Consider the following 9,339-nt stretch of genomic DNA (forward strand, 5'->3'; position numbering starts at 1 on the left):
AGTCCTGTTGCCAACAGGTGCACCACCAGACACTACCACACTGTAATGGGGGCCGGTTAGACCACAGGGGCCAATGTGAGATTGGGTGGGTCAGGCCGGTTCAGAAATACCGTTACATGTATAATAAAAGTGTGCATTTGCATATCGTTACCCAGAATCCTTGGCTGCAGTGGAAGCACTGTTTGTGAAGCGATAATGGGGAGGGGCAGGGCTGCAGATGTGTCTGAGACATGTGAATGTGCTCACAAGTGGTATTTTTATTTGCTGTATTTAAATAGGGAAGACAGATGCAAGAAATACAGCTCAACCCCCTTATAACGCTGTGCTTGGGGTCCAAAGAATCACATTGCGTTATAAGCGGATTCGCGTTGTAACGGATCGCGTTATAACGGGGTTGAGCTGTACATGTAATCTTGTTTTACTCCCCAATGGAATGTTTCACTTTCGCCCATATAATTCCCTTTATTATTCCCACTCTTCCCCTTATCAGGAGCTGCCTGAAAAGTCCCCTTTCTAATATTCCCATTATTTTAATAGATACTTATCACTACTATACTATACACAGAGTCCACACACTTTCACGCTCTATAAATCAATGCACCTACATATATTCCTACTATCTTTGTAAGTTTCCCTTCATCGTTAGATTGGATGGGGGAGGGGGGGGGACAAAGACTCTTTTCTCTCAATATTTGATTTTACTTCATCCCAGAGGAAAAGTCCTGTCGAACAGGCGAACAACTCCAGTCATCCAACAGGTCAAGTTTTAAGGATACCCCTGCTTCAGCACCGGTGGCTCAGTCAATGACTGAGCCACTGTTTGAGCCTCCTGTGCTGAAGCAGGGATATCCTTAAAACCTGACCTGTTGGTAGCCTTGGATGACTGGAGTTGGCCGCCCCTGCCTTAGATGACATCTCACATTTGTGTTTTTTAGTATGTGCTTTAGGGATTTTCCTATTCTGTACAGTGAGATATTTGTTGATTTTGTACAAATAAAAATTGTTATATTGAGGTCCCGGAGTACCACCTACAGGAGCTTTTTCCTTGTCATTTTGTGGACTTTTTGACGTTCTCTTTATCTGCCCCCTTTTGGTGCACCTGTATTTAGTTTTTTTGTTGCGGTAGTGGATTATACTTCATTTTGTTTCATAACTCCCCTTTCCCTAATGCGGTATTCATTCCCATTCTGTACAATATCTGTCTGTATTTGGTCTAGTATATTCTGCCCGGGATTCACTATGGGGGTTGGAAGCGCAATCCCGCATGTACGGCCATTGACTTGAATGACAATGGGATATCCAGGAGTTTAGTGAATCTCCCCCTATGTTCAATAGCCACGGAGCATATGGATGTCTTATATGAAGAGTGACCTACAGACACACATTGGATGTAGGTCCAGTACATTATTTTGTTGCAGTTATTGAAGAGTCGATTGAGCACCATGTACATTGTGTAGTGCTTGGACAACTCCATGTTAGAGAGTAATGTTGTGTAGTGCTGGGACAACTCCATGTTAGAGAGTAATGTTGTGTAGTGCTGGGGCAACTCCATGTTAGAGAGTAATGTTGTGTAGTGCTGGGGCAACTCCATGTTAGAGAGTAATGTTGTGTAGTGCTGGGGCAACTCCATGTTAGAGAGTAATGTTGTGTAGTGCTTGGACAACTCCATGTTAGAGAGTAATGTTGTGTAGTGCTCGGACAACTCCATGTTAGAGAGTAATGTTGTGTAGTGCTCGGACAACTCCATGTTAGAGAGTAATGTTGTGTAGTGCTTGGACAACTCCATGTTAGAGAGTAATGTTGTGTAGTGCTTGGACAACTCCATGTTAGAGAGTAATGTTGTGTAGTGCTTGGACAACTCCATGTTAGAGAGTAATGTTGTGTAGTGCTTGGACAACTCCATGTTAGAGAGTAATGTTGTGTAGTGCTGGGACAACTCCATGTTAGAGAGTAATGTTGTGTAGTGCTTGGACAACTCCATGTTAGAGAGTAATGTTGTGTAGTGCTTGGACAACTCCATGTTAGAGAGTAATGTTGTGTAGTGCTTGGACAACTCCATGTTAGAGAGTAATGTTGTGTAGTGCTGGGACAACTCCATGTTAGAGTAATGTTGTGTAGTGCTTGGACAACTCCATGTTAGAGAGTAATGTTGTGTAGTGCTGGGACAACTCCATGTTAGAGAGTAATGTTGTGTAGTGCTGGGACAACTCCATGTTAGAGAGTAATGTTGTGTAGTGCTGGGACAACTCCAAGTTTGAGAGTAATGTTGTGTAGTGCTGGGACAACTCCATGTTAGAGAGTAATGTTGTGTAGTGCTGGGACAACTCCATGTTAGAGAGTAATGTTGTGTAGTGCTGGGACAACTCCATGTTAGAGACTAATGTTGTGTAGTGCTGGGACAACTCCATGTTAGAGAGTAATGTTGTGTAGTGCTGGGACAACTCCATGTTAGAGAGTAATGTTGTGTAGTGCTGGGACAACTCCATGTTAGAGAGTAATGTTGTGTAGTGCTTGGACAACTCCATGTTAGAGAGTAATGTTGTGTAGTGCTTGGACAACTCCATGTTAGAGAGTAATGTTGTGTAGTGCTGGGACAACTCCATGTTAGAGAGTAATGTTGTGTAGTGCTGGGACAACTCTATGTTAGAGAGTAATGTTGTGTAGTGCTGGGACAACTCCATGTTAGAGAGTAATGTTGTGTAGTGCTGGGACAACTCCATGTTAGAGAGTAATGTTGTGTAGTGCTTGGACAACTCCATGTTAGAGAGTAATGTTGTGTAGTGCTGGGACAACTCCATGTTAGAGAGTAATGTTGTGTAGTGCTGGGACAACTCCATGTTAGAGAGTAATGTTGTGTAGTGCTGGGACAACTCCATGTTAGAGAGTAATGTTGTGTAGTGCTGGGACAACTCCATGTTAGAGAGTAATGTTGTGTAGTGCTGGGACAACTCCAAGTTTGAGAGTAATGTTGTGTAGTGCTGGGACAACTCCATGTTAGAGAGTAATGTTGTGTAGTGCTGGGACAACTCCATGTTAGAGAGTAATGTTGTGTAGTACTGGGACAACTCCATGTTAGAGAGTAATGTTGTGTAGTGCTGGGACAACTCCATGTTAGAGAGTAATGTTGTGTAGTGCTGGGACAACTCCATGTTTGAGAGTAATGTTGTGTAGTGCTGGGACAACTCCATGTTTGAGAGTAATGTTGTGTAGTGCTGGGACAACTCCATGTTAGAGAGTAATGTTGTGTAGTGCTGGGACAACTCCATGTTAGAGAGTAATGTTGTGTAGTGCTTGGACAACTCCATGTTAGAGAGTAATGTTGTGTAGTGCTGGGACAACTCTATGTTAGAGAGTAATGTTGTGTAGTGCTTGGACAACTCCATGTTAGAGAGTAATGTTGAGTAGTGCTTGGACAACTCCATGTTAGAGAGTAATGTTGTGTAGTGCTGGGACAACTTCATGTTAGAGAGTAATGTTGTGTAGTGCTGGGACAACTCCATGTTAGAGAGTAATGTTGTGTAGTGCTGGGACAACTCCATGTTAGAGAGTAATGTTGTGTAGTGCTGGGACAACTCCATGTTAGAGAGTAATGTTGTGTAGTGCTGGGACAACTCCATGTTAGAGAGTAATGTTGTGTAGTGCTGGGACAACTCCATGTTAGAGAGTAATGTTGTGTAGTGCTGGGACAACTCCATGTTAGAGAGTAATGTTGTGTAGTGCTGGGACAACTCCATGTTAGAGAGTAATGTTGTGTAGTGCTTGGACAACTCCATGTTAGAGAGTAATGTTGTGTAGTGCTGGGACAACTCCATGTTAGAGAGTAATGTTGTGTAGTGCTGGGACAACTCCATGTTAGAGAGTAATGTTGTGTAGTGCTGGGACAACTCCATGTTAGAGAGTAATGTTGTGTAGTGCTTGGACAACTCCATGTTTGAGAGTAATGTTGTGTAGTGCTTGGACAACTCCATGTTAGAGAGTAATGTTGTGTAGTGCTTGGACAACTCCATGTTAGAGAGTAATGTTGTGTAGTGCTTGGACAACTCCATGTTAGAGAGTAATGTTGTGTAGTGCTGGGACAACTCCATGTTAGAGAGTAATGTTGTGTAGTGCTGGGACAACTCCATGTTAGAGAGTAATGTTGTGTAGTGCTTGGACAACTCCATGTTAGAGAGTAATGTTGTGTAGTGCTGGGACAACTCTATGTTAGAGAGTAATGTTGTGTAGTGCTGGGACAACTCCATGTTAGAGAGTAATGTTGTGTAGTGCTTGGACAACTCCATGTTAGAGAGTAATGTTGTGTAGTGCTTGGACAACTCCATGTTAGAGAGTAATGTTGTGTAGTGCTGGGACAACTCCATGTTAGAGAGTAATGTTGTGTAGTGCTTGGACAACTCCATGTTAGAGAGTAATGTTGTGTAGTGCTGGGACAACTCTATGTTAGAGAGTAATGTTGTGTAGTGCTGGGACAACTCCATGTTAGAGAGTAATGTTGTGTAGTGCTTGGACAACTCCATGTTAGAGAGTAATGTTGTGTAGTGCTTGGACAACTCCATGTTAGAGAGTAATGTTGTGTAGTGCTGGGACAACTCCATGTTAGAGAGTAATGTTGTGTAGTGCTGGGACAACTCCATGTTAGAGAGTAATGTTGTGTAGTGCTTGGACAACTCCATGTTAGAGAGTAATGTTCTGTAGTGCTTGGACAACTCCATGTTAGAGAGTAATGTTGTGTAGTGCTGGGACAACTCTATGTTAGAGAGTAATGTTGTGTAGTGCTGGGACAACTCCATGTTAGAGAGTAATGTTGTGTAGTGCTTGGACAACTCCATGTTAGAGAGTAATGTTGTGTAGTGCTTGGACAACTCCATGTTAGAGAGTAATGTTGTGTAGTGCTGGGACAACTCCATGTTAGAGAGTAATGTTGTGTAGTGCTTGGACAACTCCATGTTAGAGAGTAATGTTGTGTAGTGCTGGGACAACTCTATGTTAGAGAGTAATGTTGTGTAGTGCTGGGACAACTCCATGTTAGAGAGTAATGTTGTGTAGTGCTTGGACAACTCCATGTTAGAGAGTAATGTTGTGTAGTGCTTGGACAACTCCATGTTAGAGAGTAATGTTGTGTAGTGCTTGGACAACTCCATGTTAGAGAGTAATGTTGTGTAGTGCTGGGACAACTCTATGTTAGAGAGTAATGTTGTGTAGTGCTGGGACAACTCCATGTTAGAGAGTAATGTTGTGTAGTGCTTGGACAACTCCATGTTAGAGAGTAATGTTGTGTAGTGCTTGGACAACTCCATGTTAGAGAGTAATGTTGTGTAGTGCTGGGACAACTCCATGTTAGAGAGTAATGTTGTGTAGTGCTGGGACAACTCCATGTTAGAGAGTAATGTTGTGTAGTGCTTGGACAACTCCATGTTAGAGAGTAATGTTCTGTAGTGCTTGGACAACTCCATGTTAGAGAGTAATGTTGTGTAGTGCTGGGACAACTCTATGTTAGAGAGTAATGTTGTGTAGTGCTGGGACAACTCCATGTTAGAGAGTAATGTTGTGTAGTGCTTGGACAACTCCATGTTAGAGAGTAATGTTGTGTAGTGCTTGGACAACTCCATGTTAGAGAGTAATGTTGTGTAGTGCTGGGACAACTCCATGTTAGAGAGTAATGTTGTGTAGTGCTTGGACAACTCCATGTTAGAGAGTAATGTTGTGTAGTGCTGGGACAACTCTATGTTAGAGAGTAATGTTGTGTAGTGCTGGGACAACTCCATGTTAGAGAGTAATGTTGTGTAGTGCTTGGACAACTCCATGTTAGAGAGTAATGTTGTGTAGTGCTTGGACAACTCCATGTTAGAGAGTAATGTTGTGTAGTGCTGGGACAACTCCATGTTAGAGAGTAATGTTGTGTAGTGCTTGGACAACTCCATGTTAGAGAGTAATGTTGTGTAGTGCTGGGACAACTCCATGTTAGAGAGTAATGTTGTGTAGTGCTGGGACAACTCCATGTTAGAGAGTAATGTTGTGTAGTGCTTGGACAACTCCATGTTAGAGAGTAATGTTCTGTAGTGCTTGGACAACTCCATGTTAGAGAGTAATGTTGTGTAGTGCTGGGACAACTCTATGTTAGAGAGTAATGTTGTGTAGTGCTGGGACAACTCCATGTTAGAGAGTAATGTTGTGTAGTGCTTGGACAACTCCATGTTAGAGAGTAATGTTGTGTAGTGCTTGGACAACTCCATGTTAGAGAGTAATGTTGTGTAGTGCTGGGACAACTCCATGTTAGAGAGTAATGTTGTGTAGTGCTTGGACAACTCCATGTTAGAGAGTAATGTTGTGTAGTGCTGGGACAACTCCATGTTAGAGAGTAATGTTGTGTAGTGCTGGGACAACTCCATGTTAGAGAGTAATGTTGTGTAGTGCTTGGACAACTCCATGTTAGAGAGTAATGTTGTGTAGTGCTTGGACAACTCCATGTTAGAGAGTAATGTTGTGTAGTGCTTGGACAACTCCATGTTAGAGAGTAATGTTGTGTAGTGCTGGGACAACTCTATGTTAGAGAGTAATGTTGTGTAGTGCTGGGACAACTCCATGTTAGAGAGTAATGTTGTGTAGTGCTTGGACAACTCCATGTTAGAGAGTAATGTTGTGTAGTGCTTGGACAACTCCATGTTAGAGAGTAATGTTGTGTAGTGCTGGGACAACTCCATGTTAGAGAGTAATGTTGTGTAGTGCTGGGACAACTCCATGTTAGAGAGTAATGTTGTGTAGTGCTTGGACAACTCCATGTTAGAGAGTAATGTTCTGTAGTGCTTGGACAACTCCATGTTAGAGAGTAATGTTGTGTAGTGCTGGGACAACTCTATGTTAGAGAGTAATGTTGTGTAGTGCTGGGACAACTCCATGTTAGAGAGTAATGTTGTGTAGTGCTTGGACAACTCCATGTTAGAGAGTAATGTTGTGTAGTGCTTGGACAACTCCATGTTAGAGAGTAATGTTGTGTAGTGCTGGGACAACTCCATGTTAGAGAGTAATGTTGTGTAGTGCTTGGACAACTCCATGTTAGAGAGTAATGTTGTGTAGTGCTGGGACAACTCTATGTTAGAGAGTAATGTTGTGTAGTGCTGGGACAACTCCATGTTAGAGAGTAATGTTGTGTAGTGCTTGGACAACTCCATGTTAGAGAGTAATGTTGTGTAGTGCTTGGACAACTCCATGTTAGAGAGTAATGTTGTGTAGTGCTGGGACAACTCCATGTTAGAGAGTAATGTTGTGTAGTGCTGGGACAACTCCATGTTAGAGAGTAATGTTGTGTAGTGCTTGGACAACTCCATGTTAGAAAGTAATGTTGTGTAGTGCTTGGACAACTCCATGTTAGAGAGTAATGTTGTGTAGTGCTTGGACAACTCCATGTTAGAGAGTAATGTTGTGTAGTGCTTGGACAACTCCATGTTAGAGAGTAATGTTGTGTAGTGCTTGGACAACTCCATGTTAGAGAGTAATGTTGTGTAGTGCTGGGACAACTCCATGTTAGAGAGTAATGTTGTGTAGTGCTGGGACAACTCCATGTTAGAGAGTAATGTTGTGTAGTGCTTGGACAACTCCATGTTAGAGAGTAATGTTGTGTAGTGCTGGGACAACTCCATGTTAGAGAGTAATGTTGTGTAGTGCTTGGACAACTCCATGTTAGAGAGTAATGTTGTGTAGTGCTTGGACAACTCCATGTTAGAGAGTAATGTTGTGTAGTGCTGGGACAACTCCATGTTAGAGAGTAATGTTGTGTAGTGCTGGGACAACTCCATGTTAGAGAGTAATGTTGTGTAGTGCTGGGACAACTCCATGTTAGAGAGTAATGTTGTGTAGTGCTGGGACAACTCCATGTTAGAGAGTAATGTTGTGTAGTGCTTGGACAACTCCATGTTTGAGAGTAATGTTGTGTAGTGCTGGGACAACTCCATGTTAGAGAGTAATGTTGTGTAGTGCTGGGATAACTCCATGTTAGAGAGTAATGTTGTGTAGTGCTTGGACAACTCCATGTTAGAGAGTAATGTTGTGTAGTGCTGGGACAACTCTATGTTAGAGAGTAATGTTGTGTAGTGCTGGGACAACTCCATGTTAGAGAGTAATGTTGTGTAGTGCTGGGACAACTCCATGTTAGAGAGTAATGTTGTGTAGTGCTTGGACAACTCCATGTTAGAGAGTAATGTTGTGTAGTGCTGGGACAACTCCATGTTAGAGAGTAATGTTGTGTAGTGCTGGGACAACTCCATGTTAGAGAGTAATGTTGTGTAGTGCTTGGACAACTCCATGTTAGAGAGTAATGTTGTGTAGTGCTTGGACAACTCCATGTTAGAGAGTAATGTTGTGTAGTGCTTGGACAACTCCATGTTAGAGAGTAATGTTGTGTAGTGCTTGGACAACTCCATGTTAGAGAGTAATGTTGTGTAGTGCTTGGACAACTCCATGTTAGAGAGTAATGTTGTGTAGTGCTTGGACAACTCCATGTTAGAGAGTAATGTTGTGTAGTGCTTGGACAACTCCATGTTAGAGAGTAATGTTGTGTAGTGCTGGGACAACTCCATGTTAGAGAGTAATGTTGTGTAGTGCTGGGACAACTCCATGTTAGAGAGTAATGTTGTGTAGTGCTGGGACAACTCCATGTTAGAGAGTAATGTTGTGTAGTGCTGGGACAACTCCATGTTAGAGAGTAATGTTGTGTAGTGCTTGGACAACTCCATGTTAGAGAGTAATGTTGTGTAGTGCTTGGACAACTCCATGTTAGAGAGTAATGTTGTGTAGTGCTTGGACAACTCCATGTTAGAGAGTAATGTTGTGTAGTGCTTGGACAACTCCATGTTAGAGAGTAATGTTGTGTAGTGCTTGGACAACTCCATGTTAGAGAGTAATGTTGTGTAGTGCTTGGACAACTCCATGTTAGAGAGTAATGTTGTGTAGTGCTTGGACAACTCCATGTTAGAGAGTAATGTTGTGTAGTGCTGGGACAACTCCATGTTAGAGAGTAATGTTGTGTAGTGCTGGGACAACTCCATGTTAGAGAGTAATGTTGTGTAGTGCTTGGACAACTCCATGTTAGAGAGTAATGTTGTGTAGTGCTGGGACAACTCTATGTTAGAGAGTAATGTTGTGTAGTGCTGGGACAACTCCATGTTAGAGAGTAATGTTGTGTAGTGCTGGGACAACTCCATGTTAGAGAGTAATGTTGTGTAGTGCTTGGACAACTCCATGTTAGAGAGTAATGTTGTGTAGTGCTGGGACAACTCCATGTTAGAGAGTAATGTTGTGTAGTGCTGGGACAACTCCATGTTAGAGAGTAATGTTGTGTAGTGCTGG

The sequence above is a fragment of the Ascaphus truei genome, chromosome 15, assembly GCF_040206685.1.
Source record: "Ascaphus truei isolate aAscTru1 chromosome 15, aAscTru1.hap1, whole genome shotgun sequence".
Lineage (NCBI taxonomy): Eukaryota > Metazoa > Chordata > Amphibia > Anura > Ascaphidae > Ascaphus > Ascaphus truei.